Source organism: Solanum tuberosum, unplaced genomic scaffold (assembly GCF_000226075.1).
Source record: "Solanum tuberosum cultivar DM 1-3 516 R44 unplaced genomic scaffold, SolTub_3.0 scf00139, whole genome shotgun sequence".
In the NCBI taxonomy this organism is placed as follows: Eukaryota; Viridiplantae; Streptophyta; class Magnoliopsida; order Solanales; family Solanaceae; genus Solanum; species Solanum tuberosum.
Window position 1 is genome coordinate 350,099 of NW_006239063.1, and position 19,799 is coordinate 369,897.

The window sequence follows — 19,799 nt, forward strand, 5'->3', positions numbered from 1 at the left end:
GGTCAAGAAGCCTTCGCGGACTCGCCAAATGGACTTGGCGATCACCAGGCTTGCTTTACTTCATTCTTTCAGCGCTCTTTGTTCTTTTTTGCCAATGAGTGTCGTTGCTTTATTCCTCAATCCATATACTTGGAAATCAAGAATTTTACATCAGTTATTGGCATAAAATAAGCATTTGAGGACACTAAATCATTGTAAATAAACCCCTAAATGAGTCCAAATTTCGTACTCATCAACACCCCCAACTTAAGCTTTTGTTTCTCCTTAAGTAAAACTCAAGTTCAGTAGTTCAAAAAGGATGTCTCAAATAGTGCTACACAAGACTCAATCATGAATGCACACAAAAATACTAAACTTACTCATGCAAGGATCAATTGTGCACTCAAAGGTTCAACTTGTGACTCACAATTACTAAAGATTGTCTAGTTCACAATACATGCTTCAAATGCAAGTTCAAGCTCAACAAAGGTACTCAAATGCCCTCACACAAAGAATGATTCCATATTCACACACTATTTTTCAACAATTTTAAGCTCCGGAATCACATACAACTCTCACACTAACAAAGATGAACACATGCATTACTTCACCCATAGGTTTGCCCTTAGTTTCCAACCAACATTTGTTTCAGCTCACTTAAGATCAAAAAGGTCTTTTCAAGGCTTGTAACGGGGCGAGTATAAAAGTATGGTCATTTAGGCTAAGTGGTTGCTATCCTCATGAAAAATTGTATGAACATCACTTTCTATCCTTTACTTCAACATTTTCACCTATGCTTAAAATTCACCCCAGAGTTTAGCAAGGGTGAATTTTTGTTAAGGTCTGTGGCTTTCCTCGGTCATATTCTGTCAAGCAAGGGTAGTGAGGTAGATCCTATGAAGACATATGTGGTCAAGAATTGGCCTAGACCTCTATCTCCTTGCAACATTAAAAGTTTTTTAGGTTTTGCCGGTTACTAAAGGAGGTTTGTTGAGGGATTTTATTCCATTGCTTCTCCTTTGATGGCTTTGACTTAAAAGAAGGCTAAGTTTTTGTGGTCGGAAGTTTGTGATAAAAGTTTCCAAGAGTTGAAAGATAGACTTACTTTTTCTCCAGTGTTGACTTTACCGGAAGGTACGAATGGTTTGTGGTGTATTGTGATACCTCTAGATTTGGGTTGGGATCTGTGTTTATGAAAAATGGTAAGGTTATTGCCTATGCTTCAAGGCAACTTAAAGTCCATGAGAAGAATTATCCTACCCATGATCTTGAGTTAGTGACGATTGTTTTTAACTTAAAGATATGGAGGTATTATTTTTATGAGGTCATGTGGATTTTTCATGGATCATAAGAGTCTACAATATGTGTTTAGTCAAAAGAATTTGAATCTTCGCCAAAGTAGAAGCCTTGAGTTATTGAAGGATTATGTCCTTTATCACCCCGGTAAAGCTAATGTGGTAGCTGATGCTCTTAGTAGATTGTGAATGGGTAGTGTGGCTCATCTGGATGAAGAAAAGAAAGAGTTGGTTCGTGATCCATAGGTTGTCCCGACTAGGTGTTCAACTAGTAGGTTCCACGAAGGGTGGTATCATGGTCCATAATGGTTCTGAATCATCCTTTGTGATGGATGTGAAGTCTAAGCAAAGTCTCGATCCTATCTTGGTTGAGTTGAAAGAGGCGGTACTCAAGAAGTCCATTGAGGCTTTCTTCCAAGGGGGAGATGAGGTACTAAGGTATAGATGTAGGTTATGTGTTCCAAATATTGACAGCTTGAGGGAGCATATTTTAGAAGAAGCCCATAGTTCTAGATATTCTATTCACCCGGGAGCCACCAAGATGTACCGTGATCTACAGAAAGTATATTGGTTGAATGGGATGAAGAAAGATAACGCGGGATTTGTGGCCAAGTGTCCTAATTTTCAACAACTGAAAGTTGAGCACCAAAGTCTTGGAGGCTTATCACAAAACATAACTAATCCTACTTCGAAGTGGGAAGATGTGAACATGGATTTTATTGTAGGCTTGCCACGTACTCGGTGGCAACATGGCTCGATATGGGTAATAGTGGATTGGATGACTAAGTCAGCTCATTTCATTCCCATCAAGGTGTCCTACTCAGCGGAAGAGTTTGCTAAGTTGTATTTGAGATAGATAGTAAGGTTACATGGAGTTCCCTTGTCAATAGTTTCTGATCGAGGTACCTAATTTACTTCACAGTTTTGGAAGTCTTTTCAAAAGGGGCTAGGTAGCATGGTGAATCTTAGCACAAATTTTCACCCTCAAACGGATTGTCAAGCGAAACGCACCATTCAAACTTTCAAAGACATGTTGAGGGCATGTGTAATAGATTTTAAGGGCTATTGGGATGACCATATGCCGTTAATTGAGTTTGATTATAATAACAGTTATCATTCGAGTATCAACATGGCCCCATTTGAGGCTCTCTATGGTAGGAGATGTAGGTCTCCTATAGGATGGTTTGAAGTGTGAGAAGTTGCTCTCCTAGGTCCGGAATTGGTGCATGAAGCCATCTAGAAGATTCTGGTTATTAAAGAGAGGTTGAGGACGACCCAAAGTCGGCAAAAGTCCTATGCCGATGTTTGAAGAAGAGATCTAAAATTTGAGGTGCATGATTGGGTTTATTTAAATATCTCAGTCATGAAGGGTTTTATCAGGTTTGAAAAGAAGGGGAAACTTAGTCCTTGTTTTGTGGGTCCTTATGAGATTTTGAGGCATGTCGGCAAGGTTGCATATGAGTTAGCTTTGCCAAATGAGTTGGCGTTAGTGCACCCGGTGTTCCATGTCTCAACGTTAAAAAAATGTGTTGGGGATCCAACAACCATAGTTCCCTTAGAGGGTTTAGAGGTTAAGGAGAATCTTTCTTATGAAGAGGTACCGGTTGAGATCTTAGACCAGTAAGTTAAGAGGTTGAGAAACAAGAAAGTTGCCTTTGTAAAGGTATTGTGGAGGAAGCACTTAGTTGATGGTGCTACTTGGGATGGCGAGGCCGATATGAAGTCTCGATATTCGCATCTTTTCCCTTCTACTCCTATTTCGACTCTAGGTAATGAGTTCCTCTTATGTTCTCTTGTTTAGGAGTCATGTATGACTTATGTGTATCCATGATTTCGTTATGATTATGCATGTTCATGAAATCTTATGATTAGAAAGAAAGTGAGTTTTATGATTGATGTTCCTCATGTTGTTGTGCATTGAGTATGAGTTACCTATTGACTTCATGAGATGAATTGATGAACATCCTTTTGATATGCTTTTTGAGAGTAAATTACATTTACACTCCATGATAATTGTTGAGTATGCATCAAAGCTTAGAGAAGGTAGTTCCTCATAAGAACATGAGAAATGTTTAAATTTAATGCATAATGGGTTGTAAGATGTTGTTCCTACTTCCTTGTGGTGCATTCAGTATGTTTGAGTTGAAGTTGATGTTTCCTTCTTGTTGTGTGCATTTTTCATGATGTTGCATGCATGATGGGCTGCTAGTCTTGAGTCTTTACTTTCGTAGGGTGTCTAGAATGTCATTCGAGGACAAATGTTCCCAAGGGGTAGATATTGTAAAACCCCGGAAATTAGTAGGCCAAACTAGAGCTAAACGCGAGGGTTAGAGTCAAGGAAGGAGGAAAAGGGCCAAAGGTAGCCTTAATTGGTGTAGGAACTTCCCCACCTACCATGCACACCACCATCGCTCATTGTCAAGACCACAGCTCGTGGGAGGGCTCGTGGTAGGCTAGACAGTGGCCTTGCCAAGTCTTCCCAAAAAGAGTCCCCCACTTCAGGAGCCACTTCACGGCTCGTGGTGAAAATCACGGCACATGGGAAGGCTCTTAAAGGGGAGTTTGTGGTAGAGGATGAGTGGGAGGTGGCTTAGCACTTCCTCAAGGCCCATGAGAGGGACAGGTTAGTCCGAGATTTGGACTCATTTAGGGCTTTGTTTATATAGATTTAGTGTCCTTAAATGCTTAATCTATCCTATAAAGTGATGAAGAATCCTTGATTTTCAGGTACATGGATTGAGGAACAAAAGCAAGGATACTAACATGCAAACAGAAACAAAACAAACTGAAGAATTGAAGAAAGGCAAGTCTGGTGATCGCTAAGAGAGTTTGGAGAATCGCTGAAGGGTCAGTTCCACCGCCTAAAGTTCTAGTGTGCCAGCCTTGAGGAAGAAACTAAATCGGTGACAAGAACGAGAAGACTGCGCTTCGCCGAGTAAATCTGCGATGCAGTAATAGATCGCCTTAATTTACAAAACCCAAGAATGTTGAATGACAATGTGAAAAGGCGATGTAAGAGAGAAAAGGGCGGCTCGCCGAATGGTTCGGCGAGCCTGAGTTACTTCACATAATGGGCTTTCGTACCTTATTTTCGGCGACTATAAATACATTTTTGAACAGTTAGTTTATTATCTTTTGGACATCTGGGATCATTTTTATTACCTTGAGACAGTTTTCTCTAGAGTTTCCTTTAGCTTTGAAGGATTGAAGAAATTAACTTTTGAGAAATTGGAAGTGGGTCTTTGAGATTCATCAAATTGGAGCATTGTAAGACGTAATCACTATTACCCAGTTGATGGATGATCAATTTGCTAATTATTTTTACCATTTTATAATATCTAGCTAAAACCCCAATTCTTGGGGTGTGATCATGTGATTATGGTCTGATTTAGCTTATGTGTATTGCTAATTGTTAGTTTAAATGCTATTTAAAAGTGAGTTTAATTATTAATTGTGGTTTAATTTAAGAATTGTAGTTGCAAATGAAGTTCTATGTTTGTGTTCTTTGTGTGCTCGAGAGAGAGGTTTTAGAACTAAGGTTTTTGATTGATGGTTTGTGGGTATTGGGTTGATCTGGGTTTAGCTCGAGAGATTAAATCCTAAACCCAATCCCACACATTTAGCTCGAGAGAATGAATGGATTAAAGTATGGGTTACTCTTAATTTGCATGCTTGTTGATGTTCGAGAGAAATCACGTGATTCGGGGTAATTGTTCGAGAGAAAATTACCTCCCTGATAGACTAGCCTACTCACTAATATCTATATATTTACTAATAGTTGCAATTACCCATATGTCTATATTTGCCTATAATCGATCACATCCCAAGAATATGTCTAATTTTTGTTAATTCGTAGTGTTTGTGACGGTTTGTAGTTGATAACTAAAACGAAAAACCCCCATCTGACATTTGTGTCGCCCCCTTTCTTGATTATGTTTTTAATTGATAATTTCTATTCCTATGGCTGACTAGACTACATTCATACTTCCTAATTAAATCTGAAACACGTACCGCTTCCTATGGGATTCAACCACAACTCGTTTGGTTGGTTTTTATACTGATTTACGATCATTGAACACCTAGAATTTGATGAGGTGTGCTTGAAACAATAAATATCAAAATGGCGACGCTGCCGGGGAGATGTGTTGTTTGAAATTCTTTTGGTGAAGTTGAATTTTGTTCTTCTTAGTTATAGTTGAATCTACTTACTTTTAGTTTTGGTTTTGATTTGCTTGTGTTAAAATAATGGAGGAAATGAGTGTCAACAGAAGCAATGGTAGCCAAGAGGGCCACCAAGATGACATCGGGAATGTCAATGATCTCAATGACCCGAATGTCATTGACCCTAACCAAATGGGTGGTGTTGGTGCCATTTGTTTGCCTCCAGTGGAAGGAAACACTATGTTTCACATAACAAGCACCATGTTGCAGCTCCTACAACTGAAGGGTTTATTTTTCGGGCTGGCTCATGAGGATCCCCATGAGCATCTAAGGAATTTTGTTGATGTTTTTGGACCGTTCTCCTTTAAGAACAAATCTCCAGAATCTGTCCGGCTGAGGTTGTTCCCATTTTCTCTAATAGGAGAAGCATGTAAGTGGTTCGTTGAGTTGCCAAGAGATTCTATCACTTCGTGGGACGAACTTATTATCGCATTCCAAGTGCGTTTCTTTCCCCCTTCGAAGATGATGACTCTTCGGGACAACATTCAAAGCTTTAAGTCCTTGGAGGGTGAGCTAATCCATGAGACTTGACTAAGGTTTAAGAAGATGGTGCTGCAATGCCCAACTCATGGACTGCCCGATAACGTACTGCTGCAATACTTCTACAAAAGCCTTGATTCGATGAACAAGGGAGTGGCTGATCAACTTTCTCCCGGAGGTTTAATGCAACAGCCTTATATAATAGTAGCCCGACTCCTTGATGGCATGACCAAAATTAACCGGGCATGGTACACCTGCGAAGATCAACTCTCTCCCCTTACATATAAATTGACAAAAGGGCAGATGGAAAAAGATAAAAAAAGAGACAAAAACATGGCAAAGATGATGAACCAGCTGGACATCTTGGCCAAGAACGTCATGGGTACTGGTATGAGGAGTGTTAATGTTGTTGGTGTTAGTGGTGTAAACCCCGAAAAGGCCAAATTGGAAGCGTTGTACAATGAGGAAGTGAACTTCTTAGCCAACCAAAGAGGAGGCTATCGTGTGAACTACCCAAGGCTGGGTGGAAACCAAAGTTGGAATAGAGAAGAGGGCTGGAGAGACCGTGATAGAGAGTGGCTGATCGTAATGTCACTTGGAAGGAAAGAGAAGGGGAGAAGGATAGGTATGTTCCTCCCCATGAGTGTCAAAAGCACAAATATTCTGAGGGTGGCCGGACAGAGGATATGCTCTCGCGCATTCTCAATAAGGTTGAAGGATCCGACAAAGTTTTGAAGGAAATGAAAGAAAATGTATCAACTCCCAACCAGACGGTGAGCTCTCATTCCGTCTTTATCAAGCAGTTGGAGACCCAAATGGGTCAAATTTCTTCACATCTTAACCAGACACAAAAAGGGGGGTCACCTAGATTTACTATGGCCAACCCCAAAATTGAATCTTGACTGGGTACTTGCATTGTTCCACAACGTTAACTAAGGCGCTTCTTGGTAGGCAACCCAAGTTTTTATTGCTTTATGTATTTCTTTTGAATAACGGGTGTTGATTGTGCAGGTTAAAAGGTGAAATGTGTTTTAGAAATGCAGGTTGGTGAGCCAAGAGTCTAGTCGGTGATTCGCTGAAGAGGAGCGAGATAAATCACCAGTCAGTGTATCGCCGAGTTGTTTGGCAAGGACGACTAATACAGCCGAAAGGGTGGCGAACTGAAAGGTTTTAAAAGGCCAAACAGTTTAAACTTTCAAAATCTTTCATATTCCCTCATTTTTAGCCTCATACTTACTCACCCGCACTCTAGATTTTTCTATATTTTATAGTTTTATCATTTTTTTCTCTTGATCTCGTGCTCAGATTTGGAATTTATTGCCGCCTAGCTTTTCAACTCATCATTTGACTAAAAGATTAGTTTTCTGAACCCTAAACTCTTGATTTGTAGTTGAAGTCGAATGCATTTGGAAAATTGTTGTTGTCGTGTGTTGGGTCTGTGTTGAAATCAAAGATGTTGTGCTAGTTTGCCTATTTTAGTTTTGAAATCGTGCCTAAATTGCTTAAATTGTTGATTTCCCAAGTTTTGTGCTTTAAAATTGATCGTAGATTGTTGGGTTGTGGTATATTTTTTTTGGTCTTGTCGGGTGAATTCTGAGTAACTCAAATTGTGCAAAATGATATACTTTGACCAATGATGGAGCGTTTAACGTCATTCATAAGGGCAGAGTCATCAAATGGCCAATTTCGGCCAAATCGAGGGAAGTCTTAGTACCCTGGTGGCATGGGTCGAGTGGGTTTGAGCTTAATTGAATAAGTATGTAGTTTTATTTTGTTTTCGGGGGCTGCGGTATTGAATTTGGGAAATGGGGTTTTGGCACGTTGGGCAGTTAGGTGAGCTGGGTCGTGCTCGCCGAACCGTTGGGCGGTTCGCCAACGTCTCCCTTGATCGCCCTTAATTTAGTGTTTTGGCTATATTAGAGTCTGTAACTTTCGGCGGGAAGCCTGAGCTCACCGAGACTCGAAGACTTGCCAAAGGTCTCCCTTGATCGCCCTTTCTTTGCCCCTAACCCCTAAAACACACTTTTAATTTCAGTGGGCTAGTCTGAGCTCACCGATTGGTGTCGGCAATTTGCCGAAGGGCCCTGCATATCGCCAACTCGCCATGTTTTTGATAACTTTTCAGGCCAGTCCTTTTGGCGATCCCGATTTGGCTCGGCAAAGTGACTCAGCGACTTGCTGGCTGGTTCGACGAGTCTTTCTGCAACTTAAAATTCTTCTACTTTTCTTAAAACATTTCTTATTATTTTTTATGTAATTTGCAAATATGGCTAGACACAAGATACCCAAACGAGACATCCCCCCCTCCTCCGCAAGCGGGCAAAGTGAATCATAATACATGACTGTGCAACTGCATCCAAAGCAAAGGCGACCAAACTTCCTACCAAGGGTGGGAAGGGTAAAGGAAAGGGCAAGTATCCCGCAGCTGCATCAACGGAGGTCAGCTCCGACAGTGAGGGAGTCTACACGACTCACCTCACCACTTCTAAAAGTGAGGGGGAACAACAGGATCCTCAGGCTGTCAGGTCTGAGCCTGAGAACGATCAATTGCTATTGGCCCAAAGAGGTGAAATGCGCTCTTAAAGGATGCATGATCGTCTAGGATCCCGGTGTCTTAGACAACTACTACTCCAATCACAGAACAAGTTGTAGTCCAGCACCATCTGCACAGGGTCCTCCTCCATGATCTTTCAACAGACTCAAGTCCAAGGGAATGAGGACTATCATTGAGGAGAAGATTCTATCTACAAATAGTGTGATAGACCGATACCCAAAAATTTGGCATACCCTCAAGTCCCACAAGTTTGAGATCTTCACTAAACCCCGGGGACCTCACATTCCTAATTAGGTCCGGGCGTTTACATTGCCTATGGAGCTTTAGTGCCACATGGGAAGAGGAAACCTGCTACCTTCAAGCCAGTAGATTATGTGATTGTCAAGGGCAAGAAACTGAAGTGTGCCAGTGATGATATCAATGTCGTATTGGAGTGCACCAGGAACATCGCAGACGACTACCAAAGCATGATCAAGACAACTTCTGTATAGCTTGGACTTGCATGATAGTATGTTTCTCCATGGTGGCTTGGTCTAGCCCAATAGGGTGACTATTCCTTCATAGATTTGTCTGGCCTAATAGGGTGCTATTCCTTGGTTGTCTAGAAATGATAAATAGTAATCATTGATGTATGATAGCCTAAAGTGGTAGTTAGTATGGGTAGGCTTATGTGGTCTTATCCATGCATTGCACAAGTATGACTTGAAGGTACTTATGAAGTGTTCTCTTATATGTTGTATGCTTAGCTTGTACTGTTGCTATAACTCCTTCCATGATATTTTAGACTAAAGAAGAAGTTTCCCTTGTCTATGAGAATTAAGCTAAGGATTAGATCAAAAGATGATAAGTATGATTATGATGACCTAAAAATGGTACTTAGTGTTGGTGGGATTATGGGGTCTCATCCATGCATTGCACAAGTATGCTTTGAGGTTACTTGAAAAGAAGTTCTCTTATATTTTGAAGATCTAAGGATTTATTATGCTTATGAATCATGCCTTATGTTGACAAATGATTATATTATGTCTATGTTGAAGATCATGTTTTCTAATATGTTGTTATGCTCTTATGGTATTATGCTAGCTATCATATTTAGTATTTTTGTACTAACGCATACTTTTGCCTACATTCTAATCAAATGTAGGGTCTGACGATTTTGAGTTCCATCTCCGAGGATAAGTTCATAATATAGCAAGGATTGAAGACTTGGTGAGTCCTCATAGCATCGACGATTTGATCACCTTTTTCCTTTTATGTATTTCTTTTATGTTGAGAACTATTTTATGGGTTGTGTCCCAAATATATTCGTGTTCTAGATGGTTTTAGACAAGTGTAGTAAAACTTCCGCTTTTCTTTTACAAAGACTTTGATTATATGGAAAATGTTTTAAAATTTCTGCACTTTTCTATTATCGTATGTGATGATATGAAAAGTGGCTTACATGGAGTCCTTCGGGGTTATATGTGCCATGTTACATCTAGGGTGTACCCCTGGGTTGTGACAAACATGGCAATAAGAGCACAACATTTAGAATGGTTCTAGGATGTCTCAAACCACATCTAGTAGAGTCTTGTTCATAAATGTGAAGCGCGCCACATTTATAAATAGGAGGCTATTGGATGTTAGGAAATCTCACTTCTTCATTCTCTAAGTCGTGCCATAGAGTTTGGCTCTATTAAATCTTTCTCCTTATCTGTGCCCTATAGTTTTCAGGGTATGGGTAATACAAGGGCAAATGCTAGGAGGAATGAGGAAGTTCCTCTCCAAGCTCCACCCAAAGCTCCTCCTCAAAGTCCAATTGATCCTCCGGATATGTCGATTGCAAAGATTAGGCCAGCTTTACAAATGTTGTCTTAAGCCATGACAACTCAAATCAATAGGGAAGTGATTGCTCCAGTGAACCCTAATGAGAATTATGTAGCTTTAAGAGTGTGGGATTTTATGAGAATGAAACCTCCGGAGTTTAATGGCTCCAAAGTGGAGGAGGATCCACAAGGGTTTATAGATGAGGTGTATAAGGTGCTAGTTATCATAGGGGTGACTTCGGTAGAGAAAGTGGAGTTAGCCGCTTACCAATTGAGAGATGTAGCACAATTATGATATGAGCAATGGAAGGATGGTAGGCCAGTAGGAGCGCGCCCATTAGATTGGGAAGTGTTCAAATTAGCATTTCTTAGTAGGTTCTTTCCCCGAGAATTGAGGGAAGCTAAGGTGAAAGAGTTCATTAACCTTAGGCAAGGTAGCTTGAGTGTTAAGGAGTATTCCTTTAAATTTACCCAATTATCCAATGCTCCATATATGATGGCGGATTCGAGAGATAGGATGAGTAGGTTCTTGACGGGGGTGTCTGACTTGGTAGCTAAAGAATTTCGTACGATAATGCTCCTTCATGATATGGATATCTCACGTCTTATAGTTTATGCCCAACAAATTGAGCAGTCAAAACTCAAGGAAAATATAGGGAGGCAAAAGGGGTTAGGATCGGTGATGGGAATTTCTCTAATGCTTAGTCTGATGGACAAGGTAGACCTAAGTTTAAACAAGGGTATTCCAGTCAAGATTCTCCCAATACCCCTAGGTTTAACCAAGAGAATGGTAGTGGGTCTCAATTACCTAATCCTACTTGCACAAAGTGTGGGAGAAGTCACCATGGTAAGTGCATAGCCGACACGGAGGGTTTTTATGGTTGTGGAAAGAGTGGGCACAAAATGAGAGATTGCTGATGAGTCCACGATTTGGACCCATTTAGGACTTTATTTGGATAGATTTACTGTCCTCAAATGCGTATTTTATGCCAATAACTGATGTAAAATCCTTTTTTTCCAGGTATTTGGATGTAGGAAAAAAGCATGGAAATTAATGAGCAAAAAGGAACAAGGCAGCTGAAAGAAGGAAGAAAAGAAGGCCTAGTGATCACCTAACCCATTGGGCGAGTCGCCGAATGGCAATAATCTTGCCTAAAGTTCTAGAGTGCCAAGCCTTGAAGGAGAAAATCAAGTTGGCGATAGAATAGAGCAGTCGGCGTGTCAACGAACGGTACCGCGATGCAGTGTTAGATCGCCCAAAGTTACAGAATGCGAGGATGTTGAATGCCAAAGTAAAAAGGCGATGGAATTGACCAAAGAGTGGATCGCCGATCTCGACTTAATCTGCCGAATTGTCCTTCGCAACATATTCTTGGCGACTATAAATACATTTTTTTGAATTCTAAATTTAGTATCAGTTTTCATAATATCAAATTTTTGAGTTTAGAACTCTGAGTATTGAGACAATATTTTCCTTAGCTTTGAAGAATTGAAGTTTTCCATTTTTGAGAAAGTAGAAGTGGGTCTTTGAGATTCTTCAATTTGGACCTTTGTAAAGACGAAATTAATCTTACCCAGTTGATGGAAACACAATTTGGTAATGATTTCTATCTTTCTATGATGTCTAGCTAAAACCCCAATTCTAGGGGTGTGATTATGTGATTATGTGATTATGAGCTGATTTAGCTTATGGGTATTGTTAATTGATAGTTTAAATGTTGTTTCAAGGTGATTTAAATCAGTAATTGTGGGTTTATTTAAAAGGTTGTAGTTGCTAATGCAATTCTACCTTTTTGTTTTTGGCTTGCTAGAGAGAGTGGTTTTAAAACAAAGATTACTGATTTGATGGTCTGTGGGTATTGGGTTGTCATGGGTTCAGGTCGAGAGAGTGAGTCCTAAACCCTTTTCCACACATTCAGCTTGAGAGAGTGAATGGACTAAAGCGTAGGTTGTTCTCAATCGCTGCTTGTTGGTGTTCGAGAGAAACAAACTTGATTCGGGGTAAATTGTTTGAGGGATACTTTATCCCCACTAAAGTCTAGCTTATTAACTAATATATAGCTATTTACTATCAGTTATAATAACCCATTTGTCTACCTTAGCATATAATCTGATCACATCCCAAGAACTCGTCTCATTACTTGTTAATTATTGTTATTTGCTGCTATTGTAGTTGATAGTTACAATCAAAAACCCCATATTTGACACTTGTGTCATCCTTAAAATTGAATTATGTTTTTATTCGTAAATGTCTTTACCTATGATTGACTTGAATATATTTGCACTTGGCTCTTGAATCTTAAGCACGTACCACTCCCTGTGGGATACGCCCCCAACTCACTTAGTTGGGTTATATTACTGACTAACGATCGTTGGCACTTAGAATTGGAAGAAGTGTCCTGATACGTGAAATCAAAATGGTGTCACTGCCGAGGAGTGGTGTTGGTTGAGAATCTTTATTTAAGTTGACTTTTGTTCATGTTAGTCATAGTTGAACTTACTTAATTTTAATTTTGTTGTGCTTGTTTGTGTTTTGAAATAGGAAGTATGAATGTGAACGGAAGCAATGGTAGGCAAGTAGGCCACCAAGATGACATCAGAAACCTCAACGAGACTAATTCTAATGACCTCCATCTTATGGGTGGAATTGGTGCCATTCGCTTGCCTCCGGCCGAAGAGAACGGGGTGTTCCATATCACAAGTACTATGTTGCAGCTCTTGCAATTGAAGGGGCTGCTCGGTCGCTTGGCTCATGAGGATCCCCATGAGCATATTAGGAACTTCGTGGCTGTTTGCAAACCGTTCTCCTTCAAGAACATATCCCAAGAGTCAGTCCACTTGAGATTGGTCCCGTTCTCTTTGATGGGAAAAGCATGTAAGTGGCTGACTGAATAGCCACGTGAATCAATCACTTCGTGGGAGGAGTTGGTTACCGCATTTCAAGTGCAATTTTTCCCTCCTTCGAGCTTCAAGTATCTAGAGGGTGAGCCAATTCATGAAATTTAGCTATGATTCAAGAAGTTGGTGCTCCAATGCCCAACTCGTGGCTTGCCTGACAACGTGTTGCTGCAATATTTTTATCAGTGCCTCGACTCGGTAAACAAGGGTGTTTCTTACCAACATTCTCCTGGAGGTTTGATGCAACAAGTTTATGTGATAGTTGCTCAGCTATTGGATGGCATGACTACAATCAATCGGGCATGGTACACCCGTGAAGTCCAGGTCTCCCCTCTCAAATTTAAATTGACCAATGAGCGGATGGAGAAAGACAAAGAGAGGGACCAGAACATGGCCAAGATCATGACACAACTTGACATTTTGTTCAAAAATGTCATGCCAGCTGGTGCTCGAGGTGCCAATGTCGTGGGTGTCGGGTGGGTTAATCCTGATGAGGCCAAGTTTGAGGCGTTGTACAATGAAGAGGTGAATTTCCTAGCTAACCAAGGTGGTGGTTATAGGTTAAAATACCCGAAGAAGGGTGGTAACCAAGGTTGGAGCAGGGATAAAGGTTGGATAGATCGTGATAGAGAATGGAGGGACAAAAATCCCAATTGGAAGGATGGGGAGAAGGATAGGTATGTGCCTCCCCATGAGCGTCAAAAGCAAATGGATTCATAAGGTGGTTAATAAGAGGATATGTTTTATTGTATCCTCAAAGGGGTTGAGGGGTGGGACAAGATTTTGAAAAATATCAAGGAAGATGTATCGACCCTTAGCCAGACGGTTACCTCCCATTCAGTATCAATCAAGCAGTTGGAGACCCAAATGGGTCATATTTCGTCTCATCGAAATCCGAGACAGCAAGGGGTGTTTCCTAGTGACACTATCGCTAACCCCAAGAATGAGGTTTGAGAGTGGATTTGTGTCTTGTTGCGACGTTAACTAAGGCTCTGCTTAGGAGGCAACCCAAGTTTTATTTGCTTTCTTTTTTTAAGTTTGAAATAATGGTGTGTGATTTTGCTGGTCAAAGTATGGAAGGTGTTTGAAAAGTGCAAGTTGGCAAGCTTAAAGTCCAGTCGGAGCATCATCGAAGAGGTCAGTGATCCCGACTTCGACCGCCGTTGGACTGAAGACAATTTGAAATTGAAGTCTGTAAAACTCGGCGAGCCCAGGAGCAACATGGCGAATCACCGACCTAGTCCTCCGTTTTGACCCCCACATTTAAATATTTGATCACAAAATTAATTTTTTGAAACAAAGGAGTCCGCGTCTTCTCCGCGACGCAGAGGTTATTTTTGTGCACTAAGGAGCAAGTCCGTGACGCAGACTTGCGTGCCAAAACCTGCTCGACTTTTTTCTTCTTCGTTTTCTCACCCCAATTCGCCTAAATCCAATTCTTTTTCTCAATCCCTCTTTAGATTCAATTACCTAGTATATATACACAAGAATATAACTCAAAACAATTCTTTAATCGACACGATTCCATCAAAAACTCCACAATTCCATCAAATCTCAAGAACTAAAGATAACTTCAAGAACATAATTCAAGAACAACATACTTTCAACTTTCTAGAAACGAATTTCGCTGAAACAAACATGATTGGAGCGTGGGTGAATGAACCCAACGCTATGAAAGTCTCACATAGCTCGTAGGATTGAATCCTTGGCGAACTCCACAGCCAAAATCGCAAGAACTTGACGAATCTTAAACTTCTCTTCTCCTTTCTCCTCTTTTCTCTTCTCTCAAAGCCCTATCATATTTCTTAATTGCGTAAACTAAAATAACTCAGTTTAGACCCCACAAAACTTACTAAAATGAAATAATTTAATTGCGTGGTTAAAAGACCATTATACCCTTTCAAAATCCGATTTAGACTTTCCTTATCTAGAAAGTTCAATTTCAAATGGGCATATCTTCTTCAAACGAAATCGAAATTGATTAAAGTCAGCAGCGTTGGAAATATAATGCAAAGATATTTCCTACGATTTCTAGTAGAACACCTAAATCATCCTGATCTAGGAGTTATGGTCATTTAAAGTTGACCCAAAATTCAAACTAAACATAACTTAACCAATTTTCCATATTTTTCATTCTTTCTAAAAACGACTCTTTCTAATTCTAGCTCTTTATAGTTATTTCAAATAGAGAGATGTTACAATATATCCCCCTTGGGAACATTCGTCCTCGAATGTGATTACTCTTAATAGGCTAATAGTGTAACATCAATCATTCAGTTCCAACACCCAACAAGCAAAACTAACACATCAAGTATATAAATTAAAGAGTACTAAGAAGAGTATTAGTACCTTGGTTTGGAATTTCTCTGGGCTAAAAGAGATGTGGATATCTCTTCTTCATATCTTCCTCAGCTTCCCAATTATCTTACACAACAAACTGGTTCCTCCAGTGAACTTTGACTGATGTTACTTCCTTAGTCCTCAACTTGCGAACTTGGCGATCTAGAATCTGAACTGGAATCTCCTCATAAGATAAGCTATCCTTGATACCAATATCTTCAGTTGGTATGATAAATGAAGGATGTCCCATGCACTTCTTCAACATGGAAATATGAAATATCGGATGAACCGCTGCTAAATCTTGTGGTAGCTCTAACTCATAAGCTACATTGCCAATCCTCTTGGATATTCTGTAAGGACTAATATACCGAGGACTAAGTTTCCCCTTTTTACCAAACCTCATAACACCCTTCATGGGTGAAACTTTCAACTAGACCCAATCATCTACTTCGAAATCTAACTCCCTTCTCCTAATATTAGTGTAGGATTTCTGATGACTCTGCGCTGTTTTCAACCTTTCTTGAATAACTTTCAGTTTCTCCATAGCTTGATGAACCAAGTCTGGTCCTATCAACCCAATTTCACCAACTTCAAACCATCCAATAGGAGATATGCATTTTCTCTCATAAGGGGCCATTTGGATGCTACAGTGGTAACTATTGTTGTAATCGAACTCAATGAGAGGTAGGTGATCATCCCAATTACCCTTGAAATCAATCACATAAGCCCTCAACATATCTTCTAAAGTATGAATAGTGCTCTCTGCTTGCCCATCTATCTGAGGATGAAAGGCAGTACTTAAGTTCACATTTGAACCCAAGCCTTTTGGGAAAGATTTCCAGAACTGTACGGTAAATTGCACACCTCTGTCTGAAATAATTGAAACTGGCACCCCATGAAGTCTAACTACCTCTTGAATACACAACTTAGCATAATCCTCTGATGTATAGGTAGTCTTTACCAACAAAAAGTGGGCTGATTTTGTCATTCTATCAACAATCACCCAAATAGAATCATGCTACCTGCGTGACCTTGAAGTACATATTAATCATCTCCCACTTCCATTCCAGAAGTTCTATATTTTGAGCCAAACCACCGGGCCTTTTGTGCTCTACTTTAACTTGTTGGCAATTCGTACACTTCGCAACAAACTCTGCATTTCCCTTCTTGATACTACTCCACCAATAAACCTCTCTCAAGTCACGATACATTTTTGTGGAACCCCGATGAATGGAATATCTGGAGCTATGAGCTTCATTCATCCATGATCCTTTCTTAGAGATCATCCAGCTTTGGTACACACAACCTACCTTGATACCTTAATACACAATCTCCCCCTTGTTCAAAATCCATTACTTTTTGCTTATGAACATTCGCCTTCAATTGAAGAAAAATAGGATCTTGGTCTTTCTTCTCTTTTACTTCTGACACTAATGATGATTCTGCCCCATTCATCACCACTACTCCTCCTTATGTGGAATTCATTAGTCGAACTCCTAACTGTGCAAGTCTGTGCACATCTTTTGCTAACTCTCTCTTGTCTTCCTCAAAATGGGAGGTACTACCCTTGGACGACCTGCTTAACGCATCCGCAACAACATTAGCCTTACCTGGGTGATAAAGAATACTCATGTCATAATCTTTGAGTAACTCCAACCACCTCTTTTGTCTGAAATTGACCTCCTTCTAATTAAACACATACTGAAGACTCTTGTGATCGGTGAACACATCTACATGAACACCATAAAGATAATGGCACCATATTTTTAAAGCAAATACTATGGCAGCCAATTATAGATCATGGGTTGGGTAATTCCTGTATGAACGTTCAACTGTCTGGAGGTACAAGTTATAACCTTGTCATTCTACATCAATACACAACCCAAACCAACTCTAGACGCATCACAATACACAACAAAACCTTGAGTACCTTCTGGTAAATTCAAAATTGGGGCAGTAGTCAACCACTTTTTCAATTCCTAAAAGATTTTCTCAAAAGCTTCAGACCATTGAAACTTCACTGTTTTCTGAGTCAACTTGGTCAAAGGGGTTGAAATAGATGAAAACCTCTCTACGACCTTCTATAATAGCCGGCCAAACCCAAGAAACTCCTACTATCAGTTGGAGATGTGTGTCTAGGCCAATTCTGCACTGCCTCTATTTCTAGGTATCAACTTTAATTCCCTCTCCAGACACAATGTGGCCTAAGAATGCCACAGACTCAAACCAAAACTCATACTTAGAGAACTTGGCATACAACTCTCTATCCTTTAGAGTTTGGAGAACTATTTTGTGATGACTAGCATGATCTCCTTCATTCCTCGAATAGATTAGTCTGTCATCAATGAATACGATAACAAACATATGTAAATAAGGCTTGAATACTTTATTGATAAGGTCCATGAACGTTGCAGGCGCATTGGTCAAACCAAAGGACATAACTAGGAACTCATAATAACTATAACGGGTCTTAAATGCTGTCTTTGGATTGTCACATTCCCTTACCCTCAACTGATGGTAGCTTGATCTGAGGTCTATCTTAGAGAAATAGGTGGCACCCTGAAGCTGATCGAAAAGATCATCAATTCTCAAAAGAGGATACTTATTCTTTATGGTAATCTTGTTCAACTGGCGATAATCTATACATATTCTAAGGGAACCATCCTTCTTCCTCACAAATAAGATCGGAGCGCCCCAAGGTGAGACACTTGGTCGAATGAAGCCCTTATCTAGGATATCTTTCAACTGCTCATTCAACTCTTTTAACTTTGCTGGTGACATTCTATATGATGGAATAGAAGTAGGATGAGTATTGGGAAAAATATCTATACCGAAGTATATCTCTCTCGGGAGGGACTCCGGGTAGATCATCAAGAAAGACTTCTGGAAACTCACTCACAATTGGAACTGACTCAATATGAGGTGTCTCAACACTAGAGTCATTAACTCGAACTAAGTGATAGACACAACCCTTTGAATTCTCATCTTAAGGTACGAAATGCAATGACCCTTAGGCACTACTGAACTGCTACTCCACTGTATAACTAGCTCATTAGGAATTTTGAACCTAACAACTCGAGTTCTACAATCAATGGAGGCATAACATGCATGAAGCCAGTCCATACCTAGAATGACATCAAAATCTACCATGTCTAAATGAACTAAATCAGCCATGGTGTTCTTGTGATTGATGGAAATGACGCAATCATGATATACTCACTCAGCTAGAATAGACTCCTTAACCGGTGTAGAAACACAAAAGGGTTCACAAAGTTTCTCAAGAAGAACATCAAAATTATTGGCAACATAAGGAGTCACGAAACATAAACTTGCTCCTGGGTCTAGCAAAGCATAAACATCAAGAGTAAAGACTTTTATCATTCCAATGCCAACATATGTAGAATTCTCTTGCTCTTGACGACTGGTGACCGCATAAAGGCAGTTTGTTCTTCTGCCAGTACCGGAAGTAGCTCCTCTAGGTGCATCCCTTTCTGGTGGAGCAACTGATGAAGATTGGGCTTTATTGCCCTGATTCCCATTACCTTATCGGTTCTTAGGGAACTCTTTCATGAAGTGACCCTCTTTTCCATACTTGAAACAACCTGTGGAGCCATCACGACACTTACCTAGGTGAGTCCTACAACAGTTAGCACATGCAGGAGCCCAGTTACCTCCTTGTGCCACACTACCCTGAGACTGTGCAGTTCTAGCTCTGAAGTTCTGTGAATTCTGACCATTATACTCACCTTTTTTTCTGGGTGCAAGTGCACTAACAAATGATGGAGCAGGCCCCTATTGGTTTTGTTGGAAAGAAGACCGGTTCACATTATTCCTCCGTTGTCCAGACTTATTCCCTATCTTCGCTTTCTTGTTTCTAAAGTCCTCCCTATCCCTCCGCTTCTCTTCTTTAACCTGCTGCACATAGACCATCAACCTTGCTATATCTATGTCCCCAATTAACATGGCTACCTTGCCCTCTTTACTTGACAGACTGGACCAGTAACATATAGACCCATCCTGCTTCTCATATCTACAACCATATCCGGAGAATATCAGGAAAGTTAGGTGAACTTCAAGTTGTACACATGAACACTTAGTGAATCCTACTGAAGAGTGAGAAACTCTCGTACCTTGGCCTCTCTCAGTTCTCAGGGAAAGAAACGCCCCAAGAAGGCCTCCTCAAAACAAGACCAACTCGCAGGTGGTGCTCCCTCAGCTCTACTCTTC